The sequence below is a fragment of the Arctopsyche grandis genome, chromosome 2 (assembly GCF_051622035.1).
Source record: "Arctopsyche grandis isolate Sample6627 chromosome 2, ASM5162203v2, whole genome shotgun sequence".
Classification (NCBI taxonomy): Eukaryota; Metazoa; Arthropoda; class Insecta; order Trichoptera; family Hydropsychidae; genus Arctopsyche; species Arctopsyche grandis.
Window position 1 is genome coordinate 22,920,294 of NC_135356.1, and position 20,231 is coordinate 22,940,524.

At 35.3% G+C, this 20,231-nt stretch overlaps 1 protein-coding gene across 1 annotated transcript in view; it reads right to left on the bottom strand.

Annotated features, from left to right (window-relative positions):
- LOC143922317 (discoidin domain-containing receptor 2-like) overlaps positions 1-20,231 on the bottom strand; it is a 189,405-nt gene that overhangs the window by 26,425 nt on the left and 142,749 nt on the right. The gene's annotated exons all lie outside the window — the stretch shown is intronic.

Consider the following 20,231-nt stretch of genomic DNA (forward strand, 5'->3'; position numbering starts at 1 on the left):
GTCTACGTAAGAAAACTAAAGAGTTTTCTTACAGAGTCCGTAATTTGATTTTATGCTGAGAATATAAAATGACGAACATTTTATGTCTTACAACCTTCACATCGATAATCTTTGCTTAATAGGATGCTGGGTTTTGTAATAAGAAATTCACAGCTTGGTGCAAAATATGACGTTAATGCGTGGTTTGCCTGAGGCTAGCTCCATCATTTGGTATTCCAGTCAAACTCTTAAATTGAAAATAGTTAAAGGAAAATTGCTTCGTTACTTGTACTTGAGAGTACATACATACATACGAGCCATTGTATTTGAAGTTACAATTTTCAATTCCAAAAACACTATTTCTGTTAGATTTAATTCACTTATTTTAATTCGATATGTCTAGAATCCCGGAAAAGCAAAATAAACGTATTACAGGCCACCAGTATTTTTAAATATTGTTAAAACGCAAAAAAATATATTTAATGTTGAGTAAGATATTTCTCCAAATGAAGAAAAGTGGGCTTCTTGTCACTTCAATTATAACGACTCATGTGTATACTAACTATATTTGCCGTTGTGTAAGGTTCTTTAGGATTCACTAGGGATTGTACCATCAAATATTATAAACCATTAAACGGTAAATGATATTCCTACTACCGGTATACCGGTTTTTACCGGTAAATGAAAATAAAGTGTTTTTTCGTGGATTAGAGACTTGTATGTGGTTACTACATATTTCTAAAAACGTTTACCTAGATTGAATCGTAAACAATTAAAAATAAATCTCAGGTGAATAATATAACATTGTAAATGCATCATAGGAAATTCGTTATAATAATTCAATTTTATTTTTTATTTCTTAACCAATCATATTATTTATTTAAAGTTTGGACCATTTGAAAGTTTCGATCATAATTGAAACAACCGTCTGATCGCATCAATTACGATTCGGTTGGCCTGTGTTGCCAGTGAGTTTATCAATTTGAAATAGCTACATTTAATACTGAAAACAAAAAAATTCCACACAACCTAATCCAAAATACGTCATTGCATCGATTTTTAATGTAATATTATGCAGATATGTGCCCAATAATTCGCGATAAAATAGTTTCCGGCAATTTCCAGTTAAAATTAACCGGTGTTTACCGATAGCGATTTACGATTTTTATCCAATATTATATCACTTTATGTTTAGTTATGCACTGTCCTATTTAGTCACATTTTAGTTTTAATTATTCTCTTTTTCATTTGTTTGTCTCTACATACATATGTACCATTTTATGTAACTTGTAAAAATCTATAATTGGGCTCAGATGTTATTTTGTTACATTCATTCTTTATTTTAATGCATTTAGCGTTGTAAATAGCGAAATTTTAGCGATGTACCGGTAAACTGGTATACCAGTATTGCAATCCCAAGGATTCACATATCTTCCTTCTAGGAGATGTACATTTATATTCAAAGATTTTGGAGGGTGCAATTTACGATTTACAATAGAACATTTCAAATTTCAAATTTCTATATGTACATTGTAAGGAGCATCGTTCTACATAGAACCCTTTTTCTGCCTGTTGCATCTAGGACTAATGGTCTCATAGACTTTGGATATGGTAGTGAATATATAAATACGAGATGCCTATATGTTAGTGGTAATAATAGCGAAGAGTCCAAGGTTTTATTTTTTGAATAAAATTGATAATCGAAAAATTCCACGAAACGTTTCAAATGCCAACTGTGTTGTGAATCACGACAGCTGACGTCAGCCTCGCAGAGAAGGGGTGGTCGATCGTTAATTAGATCGTCTGCGGTGTTTTTACGTTTCAATCGGGTCTGGAATGAAGGATGAAGAGAAGGGGATGTTTTACGGGGATGTATATGTGTGCTTGAGCGCAAATTCGCGGTGAAAGCTCTTCCGGGGGCCACGAAAGCTCCATAATTAAAACAAAAGCTCGCTATTAAGGTAATGTATTGCCGCTTTAGAGAATGGGTGAACAGCACGCCAACCTGTCGTTTGGTTGACCTCTCCTCAGAGAGACAGAAACAGGGGGTTGAATATGCAAAGTGGACGGACACGCAATTACCCCACCTTGTCTCTGGTACAATTTAATAAACGGCAGTGAATGAGCGGTTTTTTAAAGAGGAGAAAAAAATAAAAGGCAATTTTTCTGTTACGATCGACCTGTTCAACGGTCATGGACGTTTGAAAATATGCATGAAAGGATTTGAATATATTAAAAATGAACTCTTAATAAGATATTATAAAAATTACTCATACATAATATATTCGGTAAATGGATTATTGCCACAAAAATTGCGAATACGGAATATCTGGCATTCGATTTCTCGTTAGTACAATATTTCGCGTATGGCTTTCGACTGATGGAGTTTTTGGGTGCCATATGTTTCGTGATCGGGATTATTGTGACGTAAGCGAGATCGCTTTTTGCGGAATAATCACCGAATCAATATATGTTTATGTAATTTTTATTTTATCTGTACATAATATGTACGTAATACAATATATACTATGAAGTTTTGAGATCATGCATAAAATTGAACTCGAGATTTTGACTGATTCGAACTCAGAATCGGTTACTGATCACATTTTTATGGTTTAGATAAAATATGTGTGTGTTTTTGAGATTTTTTGAACACCGTTAGTCCTATCAAACTGAAACTTAGTATCACTTAAATGCTAATTGATACCACGTTAATTTTTAAGTGTCTTTAAAGTCTGTTCTATAAAATGAGAGAATCACTTGCTTTATTTAAAATAAAACAAATCATTTCAACAATGAAATCAAATAAATTGGCAAACGCTGATAGGAAACGATCGACTCAGATCACAAATATCCAAGTCCGACCAGTAGCACTATAGATAATACTCGGAATAATTTATTTTCAATCGAGTTCAACCCACGGATTCGAAGCCACTCGGTGCTTAGTATTAACGCAACCACTGAGCTATGCTGCTGGCAAGGATTTTCAAAACCGGTATTACCGAACCAAATACCGGTATTAAAACTTTTTAAAGTCAATTTGAATGTAAAAATAATTGATTTCAATTATGCTCGAAGGTCTAATCAAGATTGAGCGATTACAGCATTGATGAACTGACCTTTTTAAGGTTATATATTAATTCATCAATAAATTTAAGGTATTTGCGAATATTTAAATTACATACATACATATATGCTTATGATTTATTTTTCACCCCTTAAGATCTCTTAAATATTACTAATTTATAGGGAGCTTGGAATTTAGGTTTATTTGAATAAAAAAAATCATCCTACCGCTGATCGAACTGCTCGGCCACTCCTTGGATTATGACAGAATTTTTTTTTACGTTGTAAAATGATATAAACATATTATTTTATACGAAATTTACTATGAAACTGATGATAAATTATTCCACAAGTATCACAATTCTATTGCCTATTTTTTTTGTTGTAAAACCGCTTTTGATATTTACAATACCGTTTTTTTTTTTATTTATAATACAGAAATACTGGTATTGATATTTTGTCCGGAATTGCAAACCCTACTGCTGGCTTTATGCAAGATCGTCCAAAAAAAAAACTTTTTATGGGAATCTGAGGAGTGAGATTTTTTACGTCACGGCTTATATATAGATTTCAAAGTGCAAGGCGCATAGACGGCTGCACAATTTCCCACATACAGACACTCACATTACATATATTAGATACGTCGAAATGTGAAAAATGACAAAAGTGAATTGTCGCATTAGTTGCGAGTGCGTGGGTTGCCATGATTTATTGGGTCGACCGGCAATGGAGAGTTACATAGTTGGTCTGCTCAAGACGTGACTCGCATATTCCTTATTCCTTATTCCTCACACTTGCGACAATCGTATAAATAACTCTCACGACAACCGCATATGGGTACACATTTCCGAATCGAAAGTTTCTCTACATATAACACTTATTGATTCTATTGCGGAATGATGAAAGAAAATGAAGCGATGCCGGTAAGTCACCCCACAATGCGATGCGCATACTTTCGTCACCCAGCTTTGTACTACTTATGTGGGTTTGGTGCATCCGCTCTAAAATCGCGAGATTAGCAGAACGGCAGCTTTAAACGTAATTCTCGTTTTCTCGAATGATAGATTGCACATCAGATGACGAGTAAACTTTCGATGTGCACACATGCAATTATTAAAATTGAGTTGGATCTTTCTGGCGAGTTTAATAAGGCAAGATTCGGAACTTATCGAATCTTGCCTTATCAAACTCGCCTGAAAGATCCAACTCAATTTTAATAATTACCATTTTAATAATTGCATCTGTGCACATCGAAAGGTTACCCGTCATCTGATTTGCAAACTATCATTCGAGAAGATGAGAATTGCATTTAAAGCAGCCGTCCGTTAATCTGTCGTTCAATTTGTCTGGCGATTTTAGAGCGGATATACCGCATCCTACTTATGTATGTAATTCCTAGTTAATGTATGTACTCTCTACTTATTACCAGAGCGCGGATAGAGAGTGTGCTTTTTCTAGGAATCGGGGTGGTTTGGCTCTATTTACAAAGCTAAAGTTCCCCAAAAAAATGTTCGGCGAACTTTTAACAATGCATTTACAACAATTGAACAATGAACGGCGCGCTCTGGGTCCGCTCTTTACTCATTATTTACTAGCTTACTATAGAGTATGATTTCTGGAAATATTATCTATGGAACTCAAGACGGACCAAGTTTGAATACTTCTTCATCAATGATATGATTGAGGTTATCTTTTTATTAGATACTATTTTATCAACCGCGTGTCGTCTAAGGTGAAAGTCAGAAAAAATCCCATGATTTGTAAAATAATATAATTTTAATAGACAGTTTGTATTTATTTGTCTTCTTTAGTCGATACGATGTCACATCATGCGTGAATATTTCCACAATTACCATATAAAGCCGGATCTGCTTGATACGTTAATGTATTGCTGTATAATATTTTGTTTTATTTTAGCATATTAGCCACAGTTACATTACCGAGAGCTCCAGTGCGTCACTGTGGCCAGTAATTCAATGATAACGATATAATTATATAATATAACATCATCATAATAATAATAACATATTTATAATTGATGAATAGATCGTGTCGGTTACTACTGCTACCCATACGTCACGTAAATATTACGGAACATATAAAAGTGTCCATATATAATATAATCTACTTAAGAATATTTTTACAAGCCTATTTTGTACTGCTACTCGCTGGATTGAGCTGTACTGGTATGAACGATCCTTTATTGATATAAAATAACGTATCCGTATAATTGAAAAAAATCTAAAAAAAAGGATAGGCGCATAAAATCGAATAAATTTTTCCATTTCGCTGAAACTTGTCAACCGTAAGAGGAAAGCTTTGATTGAATAATCGCTTTCAATATTAATTACAATGCGCTTTTGAATGACTCAAACAAAGTTATAAATATATGGGTGAAATGCATATAAAAAATCGAACAAAACTGTTTATCAATTTTGATGAAAATTCAAATCTATATATATACAAATATATAAAAAAGCCTTTTTTTTGTCGAGCTGCATAAAAATTATCCGCCATTGTGTATCGGTGCTTAGAATTTAATATAAAAAAATTATAAAAAACCAAGCTTTAACCGTAAATACGAGGAGTATTTATTTCGATTTGCATCCGAACGAATGCGGAAAGCGAAAACGTGCGAATCGGAAAAGCGTGCAGCGAGCTGAACAAAAACAATAACGGATTTCCGACATAATGGAGCTTATGGCGTTGAAAAAATCAAACCGGATGCGGATGCATATACACATATGTATATATGTATGTATGTATACAACAATCTTTGTTTATTCCGCCCCATTTTAAGCGTCATTTTCAATCGTTCATCACGTTTGTGTCGAGCTAGTCTGGTCCGGACAGCTGATTTAAATTGTTTTAATATACATATGTATACTATAATCGTTTAAAAATATCCTATTCGATGACTCATGTTTTTGAGAATAATAACCATGTAAAAATAAATTGAAAATCAAAAGTCTTTCCTTGACAAATTAATACTTACACATCAATGCCTTAATTTCATAAAGTGATACTTTTAACGTTGAGTGCTCGTTTATTTTTATGCGGTTCATTAATCGATAAAATAAACCTGGTTTTTAATATAATACTAAAAATATGCTGAAAGAAATTGAAACAATAAAATAGGTCGATTTAAAAATTTGAGGTTATATTCGCCGATGACTGTCAAACGAAATCGAAACGGCATATGGCATCTCGCTTTTTCCAAAATGTATTTGCGTGCCTTTGGTGATATATGTAGATATCACTTCGTTCACATTTATAATATTTAAAATTTAATTAATCTCTTAGAAAAAAATTTATATTTTAAATTTATTCTTTTGTTCATGTCGGCCGATCATTATGGCGGCTTCCGTTGATCCGAATTGAGATATTTTACCGAGTGCTCAAGTATTATATGTGCACACAGGCCACTAATATGATATAATGGTCCTCGTTTGCAAAACACTGACTTTGAAAATTTTGCTCTTAATTAAATTTTCGTACCATTTTAAGTGCGGTGCAAATAATTGCGCTGCCGTTTTCATCAATTCATACATTTAATATAAAAATGTATTAAGTTCATAATCATTTTATCGCTCCAATGAGATATTCAAGTCTTCTCTGATTGAAATTACTACTTAATAAAACATTAAATATATTTAGAACTGATACTACTACCGCATTAATAATTTAATTCCATCGTAATATTATGGAAGGAATCAATCGAAATTAGGATGTATGTATGTAATTTTTTTTCGTTTAATGTTAACACATATAATATCTATATGAATGTACATATGTATGTATAATATATTATAAGCTTTTCCCAATCCATCGATTTAAAATCCTGTGTATACAAAGATACAGAGGCCACCGAGCCTGATTGATATTCAAAATAGGCTTTTCGATTTGCTGACATCGACTGGTGAAAATAAACAGTGCGAGTCAATTCATTTCTTTATGTTGATTGTGAACAGGTAGCACGCATTTACCTTCGATTTTTTGAATGATTTTATAAAAAATTGTACCGATTTGAAAGTTTTTTTTATATGTTAAATAGTAATGGATTGTGCTATTTTTCTCTCAAAATAGGAAAGGATTGATTTGGGGTCACATTATATAAAACAGCCCTGCAGAAATACATTAAGACATGTTTATAGTTTATCTCAAATAGTCATAGTCAGGCATGTAATATCTATAATATGTTTAGTAAATTTAATAAAATAGAGGTTTTTCATTCCAAATTGACCCTTTTTTTTCAAAATGACATTGAAAGGGGTCAATTTGAAATGAAAAGATTTAATTTCAAATGAAAAAGGGTGAATTTTAAATGAAAAAGGGTCAATTTGGAATGAACTCCCTATATATATATATTGTATATACATATGTATAAAAACAAACGCGATGTATGTATGCTTGTGGGTATGTGGCGGACGCGTCGACCAGTATGGAGATTTAAAAAAAACGAATTTTAGAATTCTTGGAGTATTTATTGTGCTTAGAGATATGTAATAAAATAAATACACACGAACGAGGCGCACAACCAATCAGCGAGAAGTGGTCAACGTGGACTAAAACGTTTGACCAATTAGAGCAACGATGATGCATTCTGACCAATGGGTGCATTTTAAGCATCCGTTATAAGAATATGGCGTGACAATTGATCGTGTTGAGAAGAAGCGACGAAGTCCAATTTCCAGTTCCAAAACACCATTTCTGTTTGATTTAATTCACAAATTGTTATCACATACTGTTCCGACTTTTGTAATGACGTGTGGCAAACAGTCTTATTAACTGATTGTCGATTGGCATTATTGACGAGTTGGCATTAGTGTCGGCCCAAGCGGAAATACGCGACGGTCGACAGAGTTCGAGCAGACGGCGTACGGACAACTTGTGTTCCGTACGCTCCGCTGAACCACCACGTGCAAATTTTACATTTCAATAAACTACATCAAACCATTATCGAAGTCTTTTCCATGATGGTCACTTCGAACCGGACACCAGTAACCTAGGCCACAACACCAAACGGACAAACCAATAGGAAAAAACGTGGTCGAGAAAAAATGGATGTCAATTAAGAAATCGGTATCGTTCCTTTGTTACTATCCATACCTTTCCAATACTAATAACATGTTTGCTTCTATTTCAGCAATATATTGATTGACGTACAGAGGTACATGACCGCGTGATTGACGCAGAAAATATATAAATAAAAACATAACCTACAAAGACGCATGGGACACAGAGGTAATCCAAAATTATCGGAACGATCACATAAACATCGTAAAGGATATTCAAGTAAGTGAATGTATTCAATCTCAGGCAATCTGTTCAAAAGGCAATCATGTGGGTAGGTCAGTTTTAAAATATGTTTTAAAGTATAACAATTAATTAACGCGATTGTATAAAATAATATCGCGCTACGAAGGAATGTTTCATCGGTCGCATCGAATTTCGTATTAAAAGTGTAAAATCAGATGTAGTGTAAAATTAGCAAAGCACGTGGAGAATTATACTTGTAGCCCCAAAGTGGATTAAATCAAGTACATACCGGTATATTCATATCGGTAGATCTTTGTTTCTTAATGTGTGTAGAAACACCCTCCCCCCCCCCCCTTCCACGATAAATGTGGAATTATACTTGTAGCCCCAAAGTGGCTTAAACCAAGTACATACCGGTATATGCATATCGGTAGATCTTTGTTTCTTAATGTGTGTAGAAACACCCTCCCCCCCCCCCCTTCCACGATAAATGTGGAATTATACTTGTAGCCCCAAAGTGGCTTAAACCAAGTACATACCGGTATATTCATAGCGGTAGATCTTTGTTTCTTAATGTGTGTAGAAACACCCTCCCCCCCCCCCCTTCCACGATAAATGTGGAATTATACTTGTAGCCCCAAAGTGGCTTAAACCAAGTACATACCGGTATATTCATATCGGTAGATCTTTGTTTCTTAATGTGTGTAGAAACACCCTCCCCCCCCCCCCCTTCCACGATAAATGTGGAATTACACTTGTAGCCCCAAAGTGGATTAAATCAAGTACATACCGGCATATTCATACATCGGTAGATCTCTTTGTTTCATAATGTGTGATGAAACAGTGGTGATTTAAAATAAATCACAAGACTTGTAGCCCCAAAGTGGTTTAAATCAAGCACCCACCAATTTAGGGTTGTTATTTCTTCCAAAATATGTTGGATAGATTCTGGTGATAATAGTTAAAGTAGAATATTAAGATTCACGGTTAATCATTGAATATTATTACCTTATCTCTACGAATAGTTCAATTGACAGCTATAGTAGAGAACAACTGTATTTATGAGACGAAATAGTGCAACTTTCTGAAACAAATGTCAAGTGCTGAAAACGAGGAAATAGAAGCTTCGACTTCCAAGTCGCATAAAGGTCGAAATCCAACTAGGGACGTAGAACCTATTAGAGACAGGTCAAGCTCTAGAATACATCAGACTCGAAGTCAGACTCAATCGATAAAAACATTAGCGAAAGAAAATAAAGTAGAAGTTACAATGACGTCAATAGAATTAAGGTATTCGGGCGCGTTTAAAAGACTACAGGAGAAAATAGACAGAATCTCCGAAATAAATGAAGGACAGTATCAATTTATTGAAAAGGCATACGACTATCTCCAAAAACTCCATTATGAGTATTTAGACAACATCACAGATATAGAGCAGGCGGATCAAATAGACGAAGAGTTCTACATAATCACAATGACAATTCAAAATCTTAAAGCAGCATTAGAGAGACAATCCATTCAAGATTGTAAACTGAAGGTAGAGCAAGCAACAATTAAATTTGCTAGAGATAAGTTACCGACGTTAACCATTCCCACATTTCAGGGAGATCCATCTGAATGGCAATCGTTTCAACAAGCTTTTAAGAATATAATAGGAAACAAAACGGAATATTCGAATGTCACGAAATTACTATATTTGCATCAATCATTACGCGGTCCCGCTTTGGCAGCTGTATCAGGTTTAGATATTAGCTCAGACAATTACGAAATAGCTTGGAGTATTTTAGACAAGCAATATAATTTACCAAGACTTAATCTCAAAACTAGGATTAACTCACTTTGTGACTTAAAATTAATCACAAGAGAATCACATATCGAATTGAGAAATCTATTGAATCAGGTAACAGTGTGTATTAAAAACATTGAATCGTTGGGTTACGCGAGAGAAATTTTAGATCCATGGGTAACATGTTTAGTTCTAAGGAAATTACCATTTAGTTTATTAAAGGACTGGGAAACATCTCTGGTTGACAGAGAAATGCCACCGTACGAGAAGTTAGAAACGTTTCTGCAGAATAGATGTAATGTATTACAATCTACTGCATCTGTAACTACGGTGAAGGAATTCCCTCATAGTCGTCAAAGAATCATGAGAACTCATGTCGCGAACAAAAACCCATCAAGTAAGGTAAACGCATGCGCATTCTGTCGAAATAATCATTTCATAGGCAAATGTGATAAATTCAAAGCAAAATCCAGTATGGAAAGAAATGAATTCGTTAAATCTAATAACATGTGTTTTAAATGTTTAAATTCATCGCATAAGATAACAAATTGCAAGTCTAACTATAATTGCTTAAGGTGCAAACAAAACCATCACACTTTGTTGCATCAGGACGATACATTTAGTTCCAATAATACGGGAAGGAAGTCAATTAATGCTCATTCTACTTATTTCTCTCAAAGGGAGATAATTTTACCCACGGTACAAGTAGACATTATAACGTCCAATGGAACGGTCGTTAAGGGTCGCACATTATTAGATTCCGGCTCACAAGTCAACTATGTTACCACATCTTTCGCTAAGAAGAATAACTTCAAGTTAGAGAAAATCTCTCAAAAAATTGTAGGTATCGCTAATCAAGAAAGTAGCATTCGTCACATCACCAAGGTGACCATAAGGTCTTCAACCACTAATTACTCAACCAAAGTGTTGTGTTTGGTATTACCAGAAATTACTGGCGAAATTCCAACTGTGAAACTGGATCAACAGTTAATTTCAATACCAGCGGGAATCAAGTTATCAGATCCCCTTTGGAATAAACCGACGCCAATCGATTTATTGCTCGGCGCCGAGATTTGCGTTCATGCTATGAAAGCAGGAACCATCCAGTTAGGAAAAGGTATGCCTATCTTAAAGGATACCGAATTCGGATGGACAATAGTTGGTCCATATCCCGAAGTAAATAATGCTCCAGGGAAGAGCCACATAGGCTTAAGTCAATTAGACAGTCACATTCAAAACTTTTGGATGATCGACCAGGTTCCTATGGTAAAACATCAATCTCTTGAGGAGAAAAGATGTGAGGAACATTTCCAAGCACACACATCACGAGATAAAAACGGTAGATTTTGTGTAGCTTTACCATATAAAAATTCCCCGGTAGTATTAGGAAGTTCATTGCACATTGCGGAGAAAAGACACAAAACTTTGGAAAGACGTTTTTTAGCCAATAATAATTTAAAAATGGAATACAATAAAGTTTTAGAAGAGTACATAAATTTAGGACATATGTCAGAGTGTGAACCTCCGGAGGCACATGAGGTTCATTGTTATTTACCTCATCACGTCGTGGTTAAGGAGTCTAGCCTTACCACTAAATATCGTGTAGTTTTTGATGCGTCCGCAAAGACAACGTCTAATATCTCACTAAATAATATTTTGATGGTGGGACCTAATGTCCAATCAGATTTGTTAAGTTTACTACTCAACTTTCGACTCCATAAATACGTGATTACTGCGGATATTAAGCAGATGTACCGACAGATTCAAATAGCAGAGAAAAATAAAAATGTACAACGAATCATTTGGCGAACAGATCCCCAGAGTAAATTCAAGCATTACAAGCTTAATACAGTAACATTCGGAACTGCTTCAGCCCCATTTTTAGCTACTAGATGTCTAAATCAGTTAGCAGAGGAGAATAGAAACAAATATCCCATCGCTAGTAAAGTGATCGAACGTGATTTTTATGTTGATGATTTGCTCACGGGAACTAATACTATTGAAGCTGGTCAATTATTAAAGGTTCAACTGGAAACCATATTATTATCAGCCGGTATGCCCTTAAGCAAATGGACATCGAACAACTCCGATATAATCACGGATGTTAAAGCTGACGATTGTTCAGATTTTAACTTCTCTAACGAATCACACAAAACTTTAGGTTTATTTTGGAAACCGCGGGAAGACGTTTTTGTATTTAAGGTTCAAACCGAAGTCGAGACTGAAAATATAACAAAAAGAAACTTTTTATCAGTAATTAGTCAGATCTTCGACCCATTAGGACTATTATCTCCATTGTTAATTAATTATAAGATATTAATGCAATCTGTCTGGCAACAAACCATTGGTTGGGATGAATTCATTCCTCAGACAATCTTCAAAAAATGGAAAGATTGTCAATTATCCAATACAGTCATGAAACTTTATAAAATTCCTAGATTGATAATACTAAATAATGTCATTAATATACAGGCACACGGATTTTGTGACGCATCCGAGAAAGCTTATGGTGCTTGTATTTATGTAAAATGTACTGATCAATTGGGAAATTCCAAATGTCATCTTGTGTGTTCTCGTTCGAGAGTCGCTCCGCTCAGTTTTGTAACTATTCCGCGTTTAGAGCTGTGCTCCGCTATGTTATTATCAAAGTTAATGAAGTCAACAATAGACCAATTAACAATTCATATTAATGAAAAATATTATTGGACGGATTCAACCGTCGCATTGCATTGGATTAGAGGAGAGTCATGTAAATGGACCACCTTCGTTGCCAATCGAGTGGCCGAAATCCAATCAATATCTCAACCCATTGAGTGGTACCATGTCTCCTCTACAGACAATCCAGCAGATTTAATTTCTCGAGGGACTCAACCATCAGAATTAAATCATAATTCGTTATGGTGGGACGGCCCTAGTTGGTTGAAATTAGACGAATCACGATGGCCTCGAAGACCTCCTGAGATCACAATAGATCTTCCAGAGAGAAGGGTAGTCACTAACGCTACCCTTGTGAGGGAAAATAATTGGATAGATAAACATTCTCATCTTCCAAGACTCCTTCGAGTTTTATCATATGTTCGTCGGCCACTAAGGAATAAACAATTAAACGTTAAAGAAAATAACGAACCGTCCGCTTTAGAATTAAAAGATGCTTTAAATAATTTGATAAGGTTATCGCAAATGGAATCATTTCCATTGGAATATCGTTTGCTGAGCAAGGGACATCCAATTCCCAGTAGCAGTAAATTAGCTAAATTGTCCCCTCTATTCCACGAGAATTTAATTTGTGTTGGAAGTAGACTTCCTCTGGGAACAACTCTATCAACGTCACCCATTATCTTGTCAAATAAGCATAAACTTACACACATGATTGTCCGAGATGCGCACTTGAAATATATTCACTTGGGTACTCAAGCCTTACTGTCGTTATTGCGGCAGACCTATTGGCCATTGGCCGGACATAATACTGTCAAAGGAGTGGTGCGTTCATGTGTCATTTGTTTCAGAAATAAACCACTGTCACACAATAGATTAATGGGATTACTCCCGCTTGAACGTACCACTGCGAATTTTCCTTTCAGTCATGTGGGGATAGATTTCGCAGGACCTTTTCCTGTGAAGAGTGGTTGCAATAAGAATTCTAAGATAATTAAGGGTTACGTTTGTGTCTTTGTGTGTTTTTCCAGTAAGGCAGTTCACTTGGAACTTGTCGGAGACTTAACGAGTTCAAATTTCTTAAATTGTTTAAGAAGATTCGTAGCCAGACGTGGCAGGCCCAATACGATATATTCCGACAATGCTACTAATTTTGTCGGTGCAAGTCGTGAACTCGTTAATTTAGTAAAATTAATTTACGAACGTCCTCATGAGGAGAAGCTACTACGGTATGTAGCCTCCGAAGGGATTCGTTGGAAGTTTAACCCGCCAAGGGCGCCTCACATGGGAGGGCTGTGGGAAGCAGCGGTTAAATCCATGAAGATTCATTTAAACAAGGTGTTAAAGGCCACCACCTTAAATTTCGAATCATTTTGTACGGTATTGACTCAAATAGAAGCTTGCATGAATTCCCGTCCTCTTAGTCCCTTGTCTTCGGATCCACTAGACCTTTTACCCCTCACACCTGGACATTTCTTAATTGGCAGATCCTTACTCGCTCTTCCAATGGAGGTTAAATATAACACTAATGTCCATGCCAATCTGCTTCAGATACAATTGACCACAGCAGCATTTTGGAAACGTTGGTCGGCGGAATATTTACATTCTTTGCAGTTACGACACAAATGGAAGAAGGACTCGAGCAACAATCTGAGTGTGGGTCAAATGGTCCTGTTAAAGGAGGAACACATGCTGCCAACCCGATGGGTCTTGGGTCGAGTCACTAAATTGTATCCCGGACCAGATGGCAGAGTTCGAGTCGTCGACGTCTTTACTGCCAGCGGAGAGTTTCGTCGGTCCAGTCATCTAGTGGCGCCATTGCCGATTCTACCACAAGGACCACTTGACAGGAAGGAAGATCAGCAAGAGGGAGGAGAAACAGCAGCTTCAATTCCGTCAACTTCGGTAGCTTAGTTTAACCCGAAGACACTACCCCCAACTCATATTACTTATTAGATGTAATCATGAGTTTAAATCATTCAATGTTAATAGTAGTACTCCGTAATTCACTTTAATTGTGTTGTGTGTATAATTTAAGCTATTTTCATTTTAACATTCGGCAGTATATATCTCCGAATTTAATCTAATCATTTTGTCTTTATAATATAAGACTTGTCTCATGTCATCACTCGGAAGGATTATATCCGAGTTTAAAATAAACTGTTCAAATTTGACAGTTAAAATTAGATTCATGATTTGTTAATGTTAGTCTCCAAGCCACACTTAATGGAGCATCTTAAATTATTTCATGTCTACTTAATTATAACCTGCCGGGAGTCATCCGCAGGTCTTATGTTTCTTGTTATGAAAACATAAGTTAACTCTTACTGTTTATAGTATTTATGTGAATCATAGAATAAGTAAATATTATAATACTGAACATTTCGATGTAACGTAGAGACATCTATAATCATAGTTCGCCTTCATTTCCTGCTTGTAGGAATGAATGAATGACTTTCCAATTTACTTTTAATTTAGCAATGTTTGTGCTACTTGTTGATGAAATCAAGTTAACTTAGGAGCATTACACTCACTAATCAAGTTTAGTTGATCGGTAATAGCTGATCTGTCTTGACAACTGTAACAGTGTCAACATTGTATTGTCTAAGTTAACATCAAGATGAGGAATGCTTAAGTTTTAAACCATATACAGTCCACTCTCTCTTCTTTAAAGTAAACTTATCTTGTAATGCTTATTCACAGCTTCAAAGGAGATTTCAAAAACTTTAATGTAAATAGAAACAACATTCACCAGAGGTATACCTATAAGTTGAAATATTACTGAACCAATAAATTGATTTTATCCTCACACTGGATGAGGCAAAGGTTTCATTATTCACCCTCTATTTAATTATTTTAAGAGCTATGATTTATTGTAAACGACTCGTCAGTAATGCTGTAACTCTGTAGAATAACTGTATTGTTCAACAGTTTTCCTATGTGGGACTATGTTCCGACTTTTGTAATGACGTGTGGCAAACAGTCTTATTAACTGATTGTCGATTGGCATTATTGACGAGTTGGCATTAGTGTCGGCCCAAGCGGAAATACGCGACGGTCGACAGAGTCACCGAGTAGACGGCGTACGGACAGCTTGTGTTCCGTACGCTCCGCTGGCCCACCACGTGCAAATTTTACATTTCAATAAACTACATCAAACCATTATCGAAGTCTTTTCCACATACTTTAATTCGATATATCCAGAATTTGGAAAAAACAGAATAAACGTATTACAGGCCACCAGTATTTTTAAATATTGTTAAACCCAAAACATTGTATTTAATTTTTCTCGAAATGAAGAAAAGTGGACTTCAGTTACTTTCAAATATAACAGCCCTCATATTGACGTTCGATTCAACACTACACGCGAATATACAATACATGAATTATATATGTAAATATATTCTAGTACATTGTATGTACAAATACTTTGTATTACATTTGTAGGTATTGCAAAAACCACTACGCTCAATATGCATATTGGTCCGACTGTTTGCTGAGCACACAACACATCGGCAATAACAATTAAAACCTACTCAACTAACGACAACGAGATCACTCTGTCGAAATACACACATACATAACAATGTCGACAATGGCCACAATGTCTGGGTTGGGGAATATTCGCAAGTTGAAACGGGCGAAATTGACCTGTACGTTAAACGTAGGTGAAACTAAACGCCGACGTTTGCGAATTGGAACGTTTCAAAGTCCCCGAAAGCCGAATGGCCACAAAGTGAACTGACCCATTGGCGGACAGAGGTCTGTGCGAAAAGGGGCTAAGCCGAAATGGGGACCTTTAATCTTTCTGCTAAAATGCGGTGCCATTTTTACACCCCTTCACAAAGTTTGTCCGGTGGAAGTTTCGGCGAAAAGTGAATCGCGTGATTATAAAGCAGACGTTGAAAGTTTCACCTTGATGTTTTTAGTCCGACGAATTTGTATTTATAATTATGTGGATTCGTTTTGAATTTTCATATATAGTATAGATTCATATATCGTAATAGACAAATTCATATGTCATAAATAAACTATTTCATTAGACAGCAGGCCAGTCGGGGAACTTTTTTCAAACAAAAAGACAAATATGTAATTAATATAATAAGGCAGAAAAAGTTAGCAATTACATATGTATATGCATCTATGCCAATGTGAGGATATCATCATCAACATCATCTACAGCCACTCACTATCCACTGCTGGATGAAAGCCTCTCCAACACACTACCTTTCGTCTCTGTTTTGCGCAACTCTTATCCATCTGACCCCACACATTTTCCTAATTTCGTCTCCTCATCTTCCCTGCGGTCTTCCTTTTACCCTTTTGCATTCTCTTGGGTACCATTCTAGCACTTTCTAGCACATTATAGTAGTTTCGTCCATTCTTTTAGCCACGTGGCCCGCCCATTGCCATTTCAATCTCTTCACTGTATCCACTATATTCGCTATACTTCTCACACATGTATTCCGCTTCCTGTCTTCCCTCATGCATTAAGCGTTCCATACTTCAAGTTTCAAATCCAAGTTTCACATTCATATATCATGACTGGCAAAACGCATTGATCAAAGATCTTTTTCTTCAGGCAGAGTGGCATTTTTGATTTAAAAACAACATTCGTCCGTCCAAATGCACTCCATGCTAATTTTATACGTGTCTTAATTTCTTCTTCTTTGCTGCCGGACATGTCTATTATTTGACCTGAATATAAATAATTATTTACTACTTCTACTAAGACGTATACAATTAGGAAGGAGTGCTTTTCGGCGAATGAACGCCGATTTCAAATCTAAAATACTACTGAAGTAAGAGATCATCGATCAATGAGTTTTCGCATGGATGTGAAATTTGAGCATTGGACAAAATCGAACACACTCAGAGATGTATGGAATTGCATAATGAGGAAAGACAGTGGGTGATATAATTTGAATTCGACATGAAGTTTGGGACACTATTAAAAAACCATAAAACAGAGATTGTTTCGAAATTTATGAAAAATAAATAATACTTCAAAAAAAATTCAAAGACTATATTTAATATTTATTAAAATTATGAATACATTCAAAAGACTATTTTCTTCAGCGAATATTCTTTATAAAAACCAATGACATTTTTAATTTTCATTATTTCACATTGATTTCTGTTTTACTATCTATTCCTGTATATTCTTTTAATATATAGGTAGATCTTGCTCTTTTCTTATTAGGAATATTCCCCTTCATATTGATCCATTTTGTTGTACCTATTCTTGTTTTATATTCTATTGTAGTCCCTATTGCTTGCTTGCTTTATATTTCTATTATTTTGAAATATTTACAGTAAAATTTTTTTAATATAAAGTACGTAAGTTGTTGATATTATTAATTTATTTATGGCTTACGTATATATTTTATATTTTTTTTAGACGGTAAAAGTAATTGTCAGCGTCATGATATGGACAACTAAACTTACAGTAATATTATTAAAACTTACAGTAATATTATGCATTGAATTGTGTACAAATATTGTAATAATATTATATATGTAGATACATAAGAAATAATAAAAAAAAATACAGAAATTATTTTATATCTTTACAATGTTATAAACACATTGCACGAATACGAAAGCAACATCGAATAGCAAGCTACATCGGATCGACTATATATGGTCATTATTTTTAATATTCCATATATCCCATATCTCCCACTATTCATAGCTTTCTTATTATATTTGTTTATTTTATTTCATCAGTTATGTTATGTACTTTGTAATGTTGTTTGTTTCTGTTTGTAAAAATGAATAATATCAGCCTTTTCCAAACACAATTAAACTAAAAATGTAACGTCTAAAAGTAACACTTAACCGAATCCATTTTGGTACATGCAAGCGTAATTATTTCAAACTGATACAACACCGCAAAAAGTACGCTGCAGCACCACCGCGAATACCCGATAAAACAAGCATAAAAAAGCTTCCGCTCGCATCAATTAATTAACGAATAATTATAATCACTTTCTGGAAACTTTTCGAAAGGCTCACGTACAAATTTGCGAGTACATAGATGTATATAATAATAACCTGAAAGGGGTTTCCGCATGAAATGCGATAGAGTTATTAATTAAAAACTCTTGAAATGTATATTTTCAACAGGCGACCTTTGGCGCTACGCTTTTAGCGTTAAATTTCCCAGTCGGAGCTTTTTTGTCGCGAAACTTTCGGAAAAGCTCAACCAAACCTCCCCCTCTCGACCCACCTCCTTCGCCCGCATGTTAGACTGAAAGGGGCGGCCGGAAAGGTAAAGGGAGTGCTGCTGCAACCTGTTACGGGACCTGGTCAACTCAAATAACCAGACGAGGGAAAAAGAGAAGTAGCAGAGGAGGAGGACGGGGTGTTTGGGAAATCCCTCTGTCCCCTCATCCCCCTTCTCCAATTTTCTCCCACATTCGGAGGGTCTCAACGGCGGCCGCAAGAACAAAAGGGGACACCGTGTAATTTTGAGTCGACCCCACTCCGAGTGGGTGAGCCCCCCCCCTCTGTCCCCTCTTTTGTGAAATATGTTGTATTTCACGGTGAATTTAAATATTCTCCTCCTCTTCAAAGGACACGAAAGTTATTTTTTTATTATTATTCGCGGGCGTTTTCCCTTTCTTCTCCTATTTCCTATTTAACAATATTATTCCTGCTTCCATTTTTCAAGCATGAACGCAAAAAGGGACTTTCGATGCGACACGGCCCCCTGCTCCTGGCCCTGCGGGCCTACCACAAAGGACTATTTACTTTTTATAATATACACCTTGTTCCTTTTGATGTATTGTTTCTATTTAAAGTACCGGTTCATTGGCAATTTATCTCAATTATGCGCATCTCTCTAAATTGCTTTTTGAGAGATATTAATTATTTTGCTTTTATAACACGGACACAGTAAAAATACTGATCGGCAATTTGTTCTAGTATATGTACATATATTTATTATAGTATAGCTCAGTGGTAGCGATAATGCTAACCACCGGGAGGTCCCGAACTCAAGCCCTGATTTGACCTCGATTAAAAAAATATCTGAGTACTTCTGCAGTGCTGCTGGTCAGACTTGGATGACTCCAAGTCAATCGTTAGCTATCAGAGTTTGCCACAATTTATCAGATTACATTGTTGAAACGGTTCCTTATCTAATTGGCAAACCAACCTACTAACCACCTGTTTTTCACCACTAGGGATTGCAATTTACCGTCAAATTTCATAAATCGGTAAACGGCAAATGGAAAAAAACTGTTTCGTGGATTACATAACTATATGTGGCTACTTTTCCTCAAAACGTTAACCTAGATTGAATCGTAAATAATTAAAAATCAGGTGATAAATATGTAAATGTATTAAAGTAAATTCGTAACAATAAACAAATATAATTTTTGAATTTTTATTTTTTATTCTTAGCCAATCATATTTATTTATTTAAAGTTTGGACGGCTTAAAATTTTGGATCATAATCGAAACAACCGCCTGATCGCAT